Raw genomic sequence first — 14,688 nt, 5'->3', positions numbered from 1 at the left:
AATAGCCTCAGTTTATTGAGGAACAATAAAGTTTTTAAAGCCAGTGCTGCAGCATTTGAGAAGTATGGCACAGCTTAGGGATGCATGGGCTGCTCAGTGCAGGTGCTGTTTTCACCCTGCTGCAGCTCTACTTCCAAGCATTAAGAAGCAATAAGTGTGATTCTATTCCTTTTAACTTCCAAAGATGATTGGTGCTCGTTTAAACCGTGGCTCCTCCTGCATGGATAGGTGTCCGTCCTTTATTTGGCAGGGATGCTGTCTCGGAGGTGTGTGAAAGTGCCATTCCCACGCTCTTTTCATACTCTTCTCCTCTCTGCCTGGAGGGCAGAGGAAAGGAAAGGAAAGCTGGTTCTGGGAGTTACCTTCTTCATTATTCTGGATTTCCCCTCCATCCTAGAGTCGGCTTGTTCACCCTCTGGGCTCAGTGAGAGGGAACTTGTTTGCCCATCAGATAACCCGGCTCTCACAGGAATTTCATGCACCCTCCGAAGTGGAGGAAGGCTGTACTGAAAGTGAACTCTAATCTAGGACTAGACCTGGGTACATAATTTGTCCCAGCCAAAAAGCAATCACCTCAAGGAGAAGCAAAATGTAAAATTTGATTGATTTCAAATGAAAGCAGTTTATTCCAGAAGTGTCATACGCAGCCCTGATTGAAGCAACAAGGTTTGAGGGAGACCCTGGTTAAGTTTCAGCAGCTCATCATTAGTACTGGATCTGTCATGTTTTATGGTGACTTAGTATTACAGAAATAAGGGACCAAGCTCTCAGCTGATGTAAATCTTCACTGCTCACTCCAACTCAGTGAAGTTCTGCTAGTCCCTTCCAGAATCTGCAGTTTTATTTGCAGTTTTATTGTTACACACAGTAGTTTCCCTGTTTGCAGAGGCTTTGCAGTATGTATTTCAACTAATACAGACAAATAATGTTGATAAATTCATCTGAATGCAGAATCTTCTCTGCACATTAATAACATGAATTTAGTCTCACCAAAGGAGAAGTACCTGACCTTGCATTGCTAATGCAATTAAAAATACTGAAGAGGTCTTGGTACAGTATTAGCTGTTAGCACTGCAGTTCTTCCATCAAAAATGTAGTATGATGTTTATGCTGCTACAGAAAATTAAATTCTATTAATTCCCAAGTTGCATCCTTTCCATGTGAGAATGCCCATCAATTTGTCTTTGATCATCAATTTGATGATTTCTGCTTCCTACTAATATCTGTGTGCAGTGTCTTAGATCCGAGAAGTTGAACTGATCTGTTCATTTGCAAAATGATATTTGATGTGACCTCTGTTTCACTTCTGTCATTATATTTTCATTCCACTTCTTCCTACAGTTCGTCGATCTGAACCAGGAATGTAGAGCTTGATTTTCAGGGCACTCTGCTTCTGAGATGAGAGGGGACAGAGGCATTGTCAGTCACCCCTAGCTGGGAGTAAAAGGAGGAAAAACTCAGCAAGGTTCACAAATTTGGCCTGAAGGAGAGACCCGAACATGTAATGGTGTGCCCTGGCAGCCTGTCTTCAAATGGATCACGCCGGTCTTAAATCCAAATCCTGTGTGCCAGCAATCTTAGACAAAGAAATTGAAAAGCTTTAGGCTTGAAATCTGATTTAAATTTAAACCATAATTGATTTTTTTTTCTCATTTTGATTTTTATGAACAGATGGACTATAGCTAGCAGTTGCCCTTGAGGAGTCTTTAAAAATGTAGTTCTGTGAACTGTTTCCCTGAAGATTGATACAGCTGCTATTTCTTCAGCTATCTCTGAATCATCCTCAATTACTATATGTCTTTATAAAATAATTATAGGTTTTATCCAGGAACTGAGCTTGGCTCTGTACTTTTCATAAAACACTTATGCAGAGTTGGTTAGCAAAAGAGATGATTTAACCCGAGTTTTCAATTGCTTAGCTTTGAATTTTATTCTCTTATTCAATGTTTTGCTATTAAGTAGAAGCTATATTTTCTTGAAACTGAAATGAAAAGGGTTTTGGCTCCTCTCTCCATCTCTTTACACTTACTAATTTGCCTGTCAGATTAAATCACACACAGGATGAACTTAGGAGAGTTATTAGTTCAGATGAAGCTATTCAGACTCAAACGAATAAATAAATTATGATCTTGCCCTGCAATGTCTCCGCTTGTGCAAACGTCAGTCCACTCTTCCCCTTTCCCTCTGCATGTAAAATGGGGAAATGCTTTGTAGAAAAAGATCATCTTTAAGTGCAAGCTGAGAATTAACAGAATTAAAGTACTTGGCATTAGCTGTGGATGACAAGGTGATGGAAGCTGAGGGGGTAGCCATGTGGAATTGTCGTATGAAGGTGCAAACTCAGTTCGCAATTTCATCTGGTCCTTGCCCCTCTGCACCTCCAGATACATCTTTGACAGTGTCTTGGGCAATGACAGAGGGGAGGGCAGCAGATGAAACCTCTGACACAGTCAGATGTCCAGGCAAGACAAGCTGCTCACACATTAAGGCTGGCAGGTCTCTCTTTCCCTGCAGGTACCCTAGGACATTTGGGCTAGAAAACATTTTGCTAAGAAAATGTTTTGTTCCCTCTGCACCTTCCATTTTTTGCTGCCCTTTAGGACATTTATTGTGGCAGAGATTGGGCTAAAGCACAGATCTTTCTTCTAGAGAAATGTGAGGAATTCGGGAGCCATATAGCTTCCATGAGCCTTTACAGAATGGCACAGTGGGGATTGTTCTTGTTTCAAGAGGAGTTATGGATTATCAGAAGTGTTGTCAGTAAAAGAGATTTTCAGCTTTATAGAAGTTGTATCTCCATCTTTGTTTTCTGTATTATTTTGATGCACATAACCTGTAATTTACAGGCACTGTTGAGGATTGCATGCGCTAATCTTTTGCCTGGAGGAATTTTCAGGGTGTATCTCACTGAAATGAAGAATGGAGTCTAATCCCTAGCCTGCTTACAGTCCATCGTGCCCAGTGGCTGCTGCTGGAATTTTGCAGGGCTTCTTAATTGAAGTTGTCACTTCCATATGGATGTGTTCAGAATAACCTCTGGATTCTGGTATTTCCAGTATCTTCAGTCCCTCAAGAGTGAGTGCTCAATAGGCACATCAGTGATTTGGGCCTTCCTAAACACCTCACAGATTTTATTTAAATTACAATGGCTTACAAGTTCACCTTAGCATAAGTGATTCAATTTATTTTCCATCTTTGCTTTTTGTTTGTTTGTTTATTTGTTTTGCACAGCTCCTCCTCCAGATAATGGCACTGCAAGGGCAGACAACACATTTGGGGGCTGCATCACACTTTGGCTGCCTTGTGTGATTATGCTGTAAATATTGCACAAGGAAAGAGAGACCTAAGGGTGAGGTGACTTGTTGAAAATCACATAATCAGGTCCTGGACTCATTCAGCTGAAATTCAATCTCATGTGCTCCTGCAATTAAATTGCAGTTTGCTGCCTCCTGTGATGCTTTGCTTTGATGCCTGGAGTTCTCTTACTCTTCAGGGACTACAGGTGTTCACAACACTACCTTTGTTCATTAATATTTTCTTTTAAATAAAGGGGAGATAGATTGCTTCAGAGATGCAGCTGATCCCAGGATATGAAATGTAACTCGAGCACCTTTGGAAAGAAATATGTGACGTTGAAAACCTGGCATTTTTCAAGATAAATATATTGAATCAATTCTGCTCTTGAGATTGCAATTGAGACAGAGGCACATATCCCTCTGTACTTGCTTAGAATTCACTTCATGTCAGTGGGGAATGAAAATAAGTTATATTCAGGGACTCAAACCATTGATTGGTAGGTGTTAAAAGAGCCCAGGCTTTCCATTTTAAGTTTGGTCAGAATGTGCCTGTGTCATGTAAGCAGGCAGGAGAACTCCTACCACTCAATATTTTTTACAGCTGCTGTTCTGCAGGAGTAAAGTACACTGATCTCAGGGTAGGGGATATATGCACACAGGTACCCTCTATTTTGCTGGCACCCTGAAACCTCACTGGTGGACAGCAAAGTTTTGTTAAGCAGGATGTCAATATGAAAACCTAAAAATTTTCCAGTACTCATTTTCTTATTTTCACAAGCCAAAGGTTTCCTTTGGAGGAAAATCACATTCACCAATGCTTCTGAATATTTGAGTTAATGAATAATTTTCTCTAAGTGTCCAGAGTTAATTGCAAAAAAATTAAAATTTGTATAATGGAAAGACAACACTTGCTGAAATTAGGAGAATATGGTGTAATACATCTTGAGGCTGGGGTTTTCCTCCTTTCAGAACCCTTACCCTGGTCATGTCAGGCTGACCACAGGATATATTTGCAAAAATAATTCCACCAGTTCCAGTGGAAATTCTGGAAATGTCTATTTATTGGCAATTATTTCCTTACAAAACCTAATTTTCATCTGAGTCTGCCCTACAATGTCTTGTTTCAATGTAATAATGCATTTAAGTCAGTTGAAATGCTTGCACACAGTGTGAGTAGCAAAGGGAAAGCCAGGAACTCTTCAAGGGTTTTTTGACAGTCGGGGCAAACAGCAGGGAAACACGTGGTACTCTGTGGGGCTGGGAACTTTCAGCAGAAGTTAGCACCAAAATATATATATTTTTTTTACAAACTGATTAGTTTTTAGACAATCTGAAGGCAAATCTGCTGTTCAGAAAAATATGCAGTATGTTTGCTTTCAAGGGTTGCTCATTTACTGTGTGGCTGGCACGTGCTGTGCGACAAAATTCATTGCCATGAATCAGTAAGAAATCAGAAAGTAAGGAAGTATCAGTACCCACCAGCTGCTTCTGTTTAATTCAGGTGCCACATCCCTTTGCAAAAGTAATCTGTGACACTTTTCTAATTGAATTACTTACTCCAAGATCCTGTATGTGGTATTCTTGGAGACACTTCATTGTTGTAGGGTTGTTGTGGGTTTTTCCCCCCCAGCCTGCTGATATATGGACCTTTTGTGTGTAGTTTCTGACTATATTTAGTCGATTAACTCCCATTCTGTCTTTTAGACCTGAGTCTCCTATTCTCCATGTTTATTTTTATACAATTTCCCTCTCTGTCTTGTTCTCTCTTTTTCCACAATTTGCCTATTACACCTTCATTAACTTTTTCAATGTTTTCGGGATTGGCTGAGTTTTTTTTCTGTTTCTCCTTGACTTAACTTCCTCCACTGAGTCTTGCTTTTGCTTTGATATTTCTGTATACAGGAAGGGTCTTCTTGTTGAGCTGGGTCTGGTGAAGAGTTTGATAGGAAAATTAGCCAAGAGGCACAGAAGAGAATTTCTCCAGGTCTGTGTGTCTCAATACATCTCTCTCATACTCGAGTACAATGCAGCACTGGCTGCAAACAGGCTGTTCCATTACCACTCTCCTCATGTAGAGGAAGACAGTGTGGACAAGGATCAATAAATAGCAAATGTCAGAATGAGGAAACTGCTCAGCATTTCCTGAGGAAGAGGCTGTGCTTTGGGCACAGTGGGTTCTCAAGGACACTGTTAAATTTCGACTCCATGAGAGGGAGCAGAATCACACAGCAGGTATAGCAGGAGATATATATATGTATATGTATGTATCAGGTGTAGCCTGTGCCATCCACTACATACAGCTGCTTCAGTATGGCTGCTAGAGGTACAACATGTACATACATTGTATGGATATAGAACACAGCTAAATATACTACTGTTTTCTGGGAAAGGGGCCATCAGTGGTTTTTGAACAGTTTCCTAGTAAATGCAGAAAATCTGGTGGCTTCTGTAATGCCTTCTTCCCCCCCAGATCTTTGCTATTCCTTCTTGTTCCTCTTCCAGTCAAAGCGTGCTGACCTTCAGAGGTTAACTATGCTTTGCAGAGACAGAGAAATCCCTTCCTAGAGACCTGAATCTCTGTCTTGCCTAAGAATCTTAATTCTTTAGATCCAGGAAAATGGGACAGAGATGTGAAAGGAAGAAATGTAAACTGAGACACTCCTACATCAGTCATACAGGAATGGGAATGATGGGTGGTACCAGCAGGAGGGCAGTCACAGGTTCTGTTGTCCTGAGTTCTCATGCCCTTTACGTTTTTCCTCTCCTCAGCTCTCTCACTAAATCCAGCCTTGTGGCTAATCTTGCATTATAATTATTATTTTTTTAAGTGACTACATCATATCTTTTCCCAGTTCAGATCATCTCTCTAGTTTCTTATTCTCCATAGCATGTATCTGTGCATTCACTGAAGGAGACTTGCATTGTTCTCAGAGTTTCCTTTTGATTTACTCATAAATAATACATTTCGTGTGAAGCTGGAATCATCCTTGCTTTCAGGCAGGGATAATTTGTAACTTGCTGCACCTGAAGGGGGGTTGAAGGACATGGCTGCCAATGTTATGACCCAGGTTGGAAGAACAGTGTTTGGTGCATGAATGAAACAGGCACATGAACACAGCAGGAAGGATAGAAGGAAAAATGAAGTATCCATGCAGCGAAAGTGTAGCAGGATTTAGCTTGGAAGAAGAACAGGGAACTGTCACTGATAGGAGGGTGCAAAGAAATCCCAAAGAGTCAAAGTAGCAATTCCTGAGTTGGATATTAAATAGAATATCTGTAAATATCTAAGTACAATAATTTTGGATAAAGTGGATGTTGTCTGAAAAGGGTCTGAGGCCAAAAAAAGATTGGTTTATGGAAAGCAAAATGAAGAAATATATGTCAGACAGTCACCTCCTTGTATAAAAATCTGCACAGGCTCAGATAATTTTGTATCCATGTAATTTTTTACAGAGTTTACTAGAAAGATGTAAACTTAGTTGACCTTTGGTTTTAATTCTTATCCCAAAATTACATAAGAAATGTTGTTTTACATTATCTTCTGCCATGGAGGAGAAATCTCTTTGGTGAGATTAAATTTTTTTAAGTGGAAGTCTTATTTTAATGCATCTCTAGCCCAAAAAAATCCTGCCCTGGCATTTTCCAGTGGAAAAGGGAGGGGTGTCCAGCAAAAAGCAGTTAAACTTTGACAGCCACACAGTAAACACTGAAATAAAGCATTTTATAAGAACATGCTGAAACACAGAAAGAAAAGGGCTCTTTAGGCTAGACCACATTATTGAACACAGTGTCTCACATTTAGCTTATGTTGAGCTATTTGGCCACGGCTTCAGTCATCTATCGAGGTAAAGTGAAAAACTGTGTGCTGAAATCAATAACATTAATAGCGTTTGCAAACAGAAATTCTCAGCCAGCAGTTTAAGTTAATTTAGTGTATCTGTGCATTTGAAATTATTACCAGTTCCATCAGATTTGCAATTTAGGGAAACACTGAGTAAGCAACGTGCTCTCATCTCGTCCTTGTTCTGGTGACCATGGAGGACTCGGGAAGCGCCTGGCACGCGCTACCCAGAAACTGATTTGTATGCGCTGGGGATGGGTGTTCTGGGGAAGATAACTGATCATCCCCCAGCCCATCCAGAGGCTTTCTCTACAGCTGCAGCCAAACCAAATCATCTAGCTCTTGCCTCAGTTTGTCAGCTCTAACGTGAATGTGACATTTTATGGCGTAGCAAAGATGATGTAAAGCAGTCATATTACAAACAGTGTCACAGATTGGCCAGAAGTGCAGATGATAGCAGTAAGCCAACTTAATAACTCGCATAAATTCTGAAGGAAAATCAGGTGTTTCCATGGCAAGATCAAATATATTTAGCCCATTCTACTAGAAAGACTGCAGAAGGACAATAATTTAAATACTTATTTCTGCTCCTTTTGAAAAGTTTTACCAGCTAGATCATTTTAAAGACAGAAAATAAAAATAATAACTTGATAGTATTTAATCTTAAATATAATCTGAGGACTTTGAAGACTGTAGAATGTTTTCTTGCTACAAAAATGCTCAGCTATTCTAAAAATGGTTTCCAATTTTCCAGCTGCTTTGATTCCAAACAAAACCATTCAAATCTTTTTTCTTTGTACAGTGAATTCAACCTCATTTTAATTTGATTGCAGCTCTGTGCTAAAGTGTAATGGAACATTAATTCTCTTAAAATCTGAGGCTTTTTTTTTTTTAAAGAAACGGACTTCTTTGAGTAATCATGTTTGATGGAAGAAATCTAGAGGGTATAAAATGAGAAGGTCATTATCATGATGTTCCATCCAAACACCTATGGCAAAGCACTTCTGATTCTACTTACAAGTTCTGCTGGGAGCATTTCAATTTTCTGGCTCATTGTCAGGTGAAGTTAACAGCTTTTAAGGGCAGATAAGTCTGCCCTTAAACATCTGAGTTTGAACTATCTGTGAAATGGAAACATCCCAGAAATTAGGCAGAATTTTGTTTGCTTTTTTGTTTCACTCCCCCGCAGCTAAGTATGAACAGTTAAAACTAAACTCTCAGCTGGGTAGACAGTTTTAGATATATAATTTCAGTGTTTGGGTGGTTTGGTTTTTTTTTGAATACCTGGCAGTAATTCCTATGTATACTTTCACAAAATAGGTATGAAGGATGTGCTTAGCTTTAGAGATTAATCTTGGGGTTTTGCAGTACTAAGTACAGAGGCTTCCTCACCATGCTGCAAAGGGAGGACTATTTAATATGAAGAAACAGTCTGAGCTTTATCCCTTTAGAAGGATAAGACATGCTACCATTTGCTAACAGCTTGCAAGAATTTCAGCCTGTCTCTGCCAGTCTGATTTGGAAGATCCTACTTTTGTCCTGGAAGGACACCTCAGGGTCCTCTACACTTGGGACAAAGGGAGATGCAATATTTTCCTCTTGCTGGCTGAGTGTAAAATGATCTCCAGAAATGAGATTCTTCCATTGCCATCTATCCTGTGATTCCAGCAAAACAAAACAGAAAAAGAGTCACAATTGAGAATTATTCTTGACTTTTAGAAGGCAAAAAACCCACCCCAAATGATATAATTTTCATGGGCAGTAAGCCTGCATTTGGTTTCCTATGAAATTAGTCCTGTCTTCTAGGGAAGAGACATGTACTTTGGGCAGGGGTATTTTTTAAAAAAGATGTCTTTTTTATTTGGTGTTATAACTGCCTTGATTGATATGTAAATAATCTAAACAGTTCAGAAAAGTCCAAAGAGCATAAGTGCTAGAAATGAGAGAAAAATTACAGTGCAAAATTTGGCATAATCATAAATAAAGGAAAAATAAACCTTTTAAAGCAAAATTTACATGAAACAGCATGCTGAAATGGCATAGAATTATCCAATTTTGTATTTAAGTACTGTCATAGGAAAATTCATCCTTCATGAACAATCATTTTAGGTATCAGGATGTAAGAATCATGTTAGAGGGCAGGGAGTCAAGCAGGGAGTCTGAAGGGAATATGGAACAGAATCCACTTCTAGTGGCCCCACTGGATTTAGGTAATTCTTCAATGGGACAACAATTCCAAAGATGACAGAAGCTTCAGTTATGATGATACTAGATTCTCACTCAAGTTTCAGTGACTTCATGTACACCACTGACATAGTTTGGTTTCCTCCCAGTAACAGGATTTTTTACTTACACTGGAAAATAAGAATATTGGATATACCCAGTGCAAGACTTTTGAGAGAGATGCTGAGTTTGTTACAGGATGTGGTATCAGACTGAATTAAAACTTCTTTAGAAGGTGTTGAAAACAGGCCACCATTGTTGAAAGCAGGCCACCCACACAAGGACAGTGACATATGAGGTTTGATTTCTAGTGCTGGCAAAGGGAGCTTAACAGCTTTCCCTCCTCAAAAGTTAGCATTTTCTCATACTTTCCTATTCTATAGGAATGTGTGGATGTAGGTGTCAGCTTGATGTTAACTGTTAAAGAAAGTGGTATTAGACAGGATCTCCTGGAGCTAGGCAACTTCAAACTGAGGTGACTAAAGTGAAAAATTACCCTAGGTGGCAAGAGAACTCTATTCTGTTATTGCAGAATAGATTTTATTTCAGGGTGTTACTGATAAGTATTTATACTTCACAGCCTGACAATAAAGAAGCAGGAATGAACTTATTGGAATGAGGAATGAGAATAGATGAAATGCAATAGGGAAAGGTGAGCTTTTATGGAGAGATGGAGTGGATCAACCATGTAAATGCTGCAATTAATCTTTCATGTACCAATCTGCTTCCTCCCCAGAGTTGCATCGCCAAATTGTTCACCTTTACCTTAAAATTTTCTTGTTATATTTGAAATTGGGGTATCAAAAATAATGCCTTTTTATTTTTCTTACTAGGGAAACAAGATCTAACCTGGGCTTCTTTCTGTTTAAGGCACAATGCAATGAACTTGGCACAAGCCTCATCCAAAGACCACAACAAGGGACAGAATTACCTGTCATGTCTTTGGTATTACTGAAGTGTTTAAGGCCAAAATTATTACTCAGGGCTATGATTTTTTTAAATTATTATTATTTTTGAGAGGATTTTCTAATTTTTTGTACTCAGGGCTATGATTTTTTTTTTTTTTTTTTTTGAGAGGATTTTCTAATTTTTTTATTTGGAAAAATGTTAACACCCTTACTATCATCCTGAGAGTTTATTCTGAATTTGATTCAATGCATTTCAGAACTCATTGGTTGGGAAAAATTATACTGATCCTGATGAATATCAGCTTCACAAAACCTTCAGCTTTTGCATCTGGTCCTGGTTAGTTCCACAGTTTGATTGTCAAACAAGCAAACAAAATATCCTAGCTATTCTCACAACTGATCTGAGCTTTATACAGAAAAATCCATGAACATTTTTAGGAACTCCCAGTTTGTAAGGAGTACAGATAAATTTTATCTGGCATGGTTTAACTTCAAATATGATCTCTTGATTCTAGATACAGTGGAATGGAAAAATCTAAACACAACCGCTTCTGTAGGCATGCCAGCACAAACACATCCTTCATTATTCCTTGTCAGTTGGAGCTTAAAATTAGAAAATCTCAAGCCAATAAATGAAAGCTCATAATCTTTACACATTTGTGCCAAATCTGTTCTGTTTGTGCTACTATAAGATTTAAAAGACTAGATAGAAGTGTTTCTGCACTGTGCTTGAGCTGACCCAGAGGCAACAAACTGGCAGCTCATGCCCTTTTAAGAGACCTCAAAAGTAAAGATTGTTTTAGTCTCTTGGCTGTCTCTTGAAAGGGTTGGGAACTATGAGTTAGGATGTGTTACACCCCAGCATAAAATGAGGACAGGTTACTGAGTTCATTACTACACTTTCCTTTTCCTAAAATCAGCCCTTGTCCAGGTCAGCTAAAAAAGCAAATAAGGCAGGAATTTAATTCAATACATAACCTGAGTCTATTGTAGCAGCTCTGAGGTGTAGAAAACCTGAGGCACAGGACATGCAGACCTTTCTCTCTGTGGCACACAAGCTCTGAACAGTGCCATGCTCAGCAGTGCAGATGTAACAGTGGGCCTAGAAAGAAATACAAAGGACTACAGATAGATAAAAATCATTCTATAAAAGATACTGTATGCTCTTTTTTCAAATCAGTATATACATTTACTACTTTTTTTTTTTTAACGTGTTAATAAAAAAAATAATTTCCCCATCATGGGAAAATTAGACTTAAAAGAAATGTATCTATGCTTTTAGGAAAGAGCTTACATCAGTTTCTTATTTTGCTGCTTTCTTAGGTTCTCCAGGCTTCCTTTCAACAGTGTTTCTGCTTTGATGTCTTGCTCTCTACCCAGATTGCCAGAAGGCTTTCTGTTGCAAATGCAGGTGTTTTCAACTGTTAGATACAGTTGTGTTGTATTATTCATCACCTCGATATAAAAATGTATTAGCGGGACACTTATTTTACACAGAGGACAAAACAGGGATAATTGGAAAGATGGCAGACTGTATATAGAGGAAGATGTTGCTTAGTGAGACATGTTTGGCAGTGGAGGAGACAGGTTTGCATCTGCCTCGCTGCTGTTTCATGTATCAGTCCTTGAACCTTTAAAGCACAGTTTTTCTAACAGACTGCCTTGCCCATCAGGCTGGCATCTGAAACTAATTAAACATGGCTTTTGAGAAGTACAGCTCTATTCACAGAGAGCACCTAGAAATCATCATAGTATGTCAAGTTTATTTGTTACATGCTGTTGCTTTTTCCTGTTTTTATTGTTTTAGTGCTTGGTAAAGACCTGTGTGTGAGAGGCCAGGTCGTCCCTGAGCTGCTGGGAGTTACTAGAGATGCCAGTGAATGGATCTGCAGCTCAGGGGCAATCTTGAGGCTTGTTACACAGTAAAATGAACACCTCAGTCCTGCTCCTGACAAGGATTTCTCTGTAACACTTGCCCTGTCATTCAGAGATAGCTCGGTGTGCCACACAGACAAAGCAGAGGGACATCCAGAGAATGCTGGTGAGTAGTGACCCTGCTCAGAGTTAGAGATGTGCAGTAACCCTGCTCTTAATACTGCCAGCTGCAGAGGACTGGTATTCACCTTTCCACTCCACCCAGCGGTTTCAGAAATGGAGGCAGAGCATTGCTGGTGAGAAAGAACCAAAGCTGGACAGTGAAACCATATAAAACATATTTACCAGAGATGGTAAAGGGATGAAGCAGAATCAGGTGGGGAAGGATGAGGTAAAGGGCTGGGGGCATAAGTAAACCATTCAAAAGCAGAAAATTGTTTTCCTCTTCTTCCCATAAAATATTCCTTATCTTTCTTCTCCTCTGTCAGCTTTCCCTGGATGGACATTATGCTCAGTGCATATCCATCTTCCAGAGCACCCTGGCAGTCTCCCATTTTGAACACCTGGTAACTCTGTATGCTTTGTATCTGTGAATCCAGACATGATCTTGGGCTGTCAAATGGGCAGAAAGGCACTTTCATATTTTGTATCACTCCAAGGTTCAGTGGCATCTTTTTGATGTGTGTGCATTGCTCATCTACCAACCTTTACACTTAATAGCTTTTTGAAAATAGATATTCTAATCATCAGTCCTCAAAACTTTTGTCTCTGAAGACAGGAAGCTCTTCTTTTGTCTTTCATCTCTTCCGAAGAAGCCTCATTGTTTAAAAAGCAGGCAGCTTAGCACCAGGAGATGGGAATCTCTCCTCAGCCGCCTCCTCATGCTAATAGCACTGCCAGGTGGTGGTGAAGCCCGTTGTTTCACAAATCCAGGTTGTGCCTGACTGGAGCGGAGGGAGGTCTGTCCAATCCAGTGCCTGACACTGGCCAAGAAAGCAGCTCAATGTTTTATTTGTACGGATAGGAGAGAATTCTTCCTTAAAAGCAGATCTTGTTTGGACTTCTGGAACAGGTCTAAATTCTGATTTCTGGATTTAAAATAGCCTCTGACAGCTCATGAGAGTGAGGAACATGATTGCATTTGTGTTGCCTGCTAAGCATGCCATCATCTGTTGACTCTGCTGGCTTCCTGGCCCTGGCCATGATCTTTGGTAGTGAATCCAACCCTAGAGTTAAGTTGAGTGAAAAAGTATCTCCTTCAATCTGTTTCTAATTTGCTAAGTTATAATAGTCTCCTTGCTTTTTATGCTAAAACCCAAAATGAGGGTTCTTTTTCTGTTGTACTCTACCATTTCTAGGCATGTACCTCTAAACTCCCCATCTCTATTTTCTTAGATGATGCTTTTCTTTTTTTTTTTTTTTTTTTTTTACTCTCTGCTCAGATGAGCATCTTTCCAGAGCCTTAATCATTCATCTTTCCTTTTAATTTTACAGTCCTTGTGATGGGATAACCTGTACTGTCACCTTCTTCCAGATGAGTTCACACATCAGGCAGAAGACCAGTGTTGCAATTTGGGTATGACTTAGCAGGTTAGAGTTTCACATCTTTGTCACTAAGGTGCCCTCACTATCTAAGCCTTTCCAAGGTACAGGGAGTGCCTCATTTAACTCTTTGGTTGTTTATTTCCCAACACCTGTTTTTACTTCAGTTAACTTGCAAGTTTCTTTAAATATCTCCCCCATGTGCAGTACAAATGTTACCTACAACAAAACGTGGGATACTAAGGGCCAGACTGGTGTTATTCAAAGCAAAAAGAGATAGTATTTTTCATTAATCCTTATCTTTCACTAATTTTTTTTGCTCAGGTCGTGTTTCTTCCATGAAGTCAGTAACTGTTTCTATAAGCTTATAATCTGACACGGGATTTACATGGTTTAAAAGGGCTTTACTTCTGCTGTGGCTGTAGAGCTGGAGCAGAGCTGGTCTTGTGCTGAAACGATGGGTGGCCTGTACTACACCCGTGTAGCAAAAAGTGGGTTCCTCAGGGCACCGTGGCTGTGCTCTGCTCCCAGCCAGCCTCAGCTTCCCACCATGGTTTTCCCAGGAGAGCTGCCGGTGCTCGCGGCCGTGCCAGGGCCAGCAGAGGCGGCTGCGACCACCAGATTCCAAAAGCTCTCATCACCGCAAGGCATCAGTCCGCTGTTGGCAAATCGAAACCATGGATTCGCCCTTAAGGGCCGCGGTAAGCTCTTACTAACAGCCCCCAGGCCGTGGTTCCTCGACCATTTTGGGCTGACTTGCTGCAATTCATACATTTTGGCGGTGGCCTGGGCTGAGAGGAGCCTGCGCGCCGGCTGCGCTCTCCTCGCACCTTTCCACGCCCGGGGCAGCCGAGGGCTGCCCGGCCCGCGCCCGACTCATGGCTCGGTCTCTGCCGATGCCCGGGCGTGCCGTGCCGTGCCGAGCGCAGCCCGTTCCCTGCGGCCGCGCCGCCCGCATATGCCCAGCGGCGGCGCGGCTGACGGGGCAGGGGCGGGCCCGGCG

Source organism: Pyrgilauda ruficollis, unplaced genomic scaffold (assembly GCF_017590135.1).
Source record: "Pyrgilauda ruficollis isolate IOZ18807 unplaced genomic scaffold, ASM1759013v1 scaffold55, whole genome shotgun sequence".
Lineage (NCBI taxonomy): Eukaryota > Metazoa > Chordata > Aves > Passeriformes > Passeridae > Pyrgilauda > Pyrgilauda ruficollis.
The sequence above is the reverse complement of the archived record's forward strand: the minus strand, read 5'-3'. Positions refer to the sequence as shown.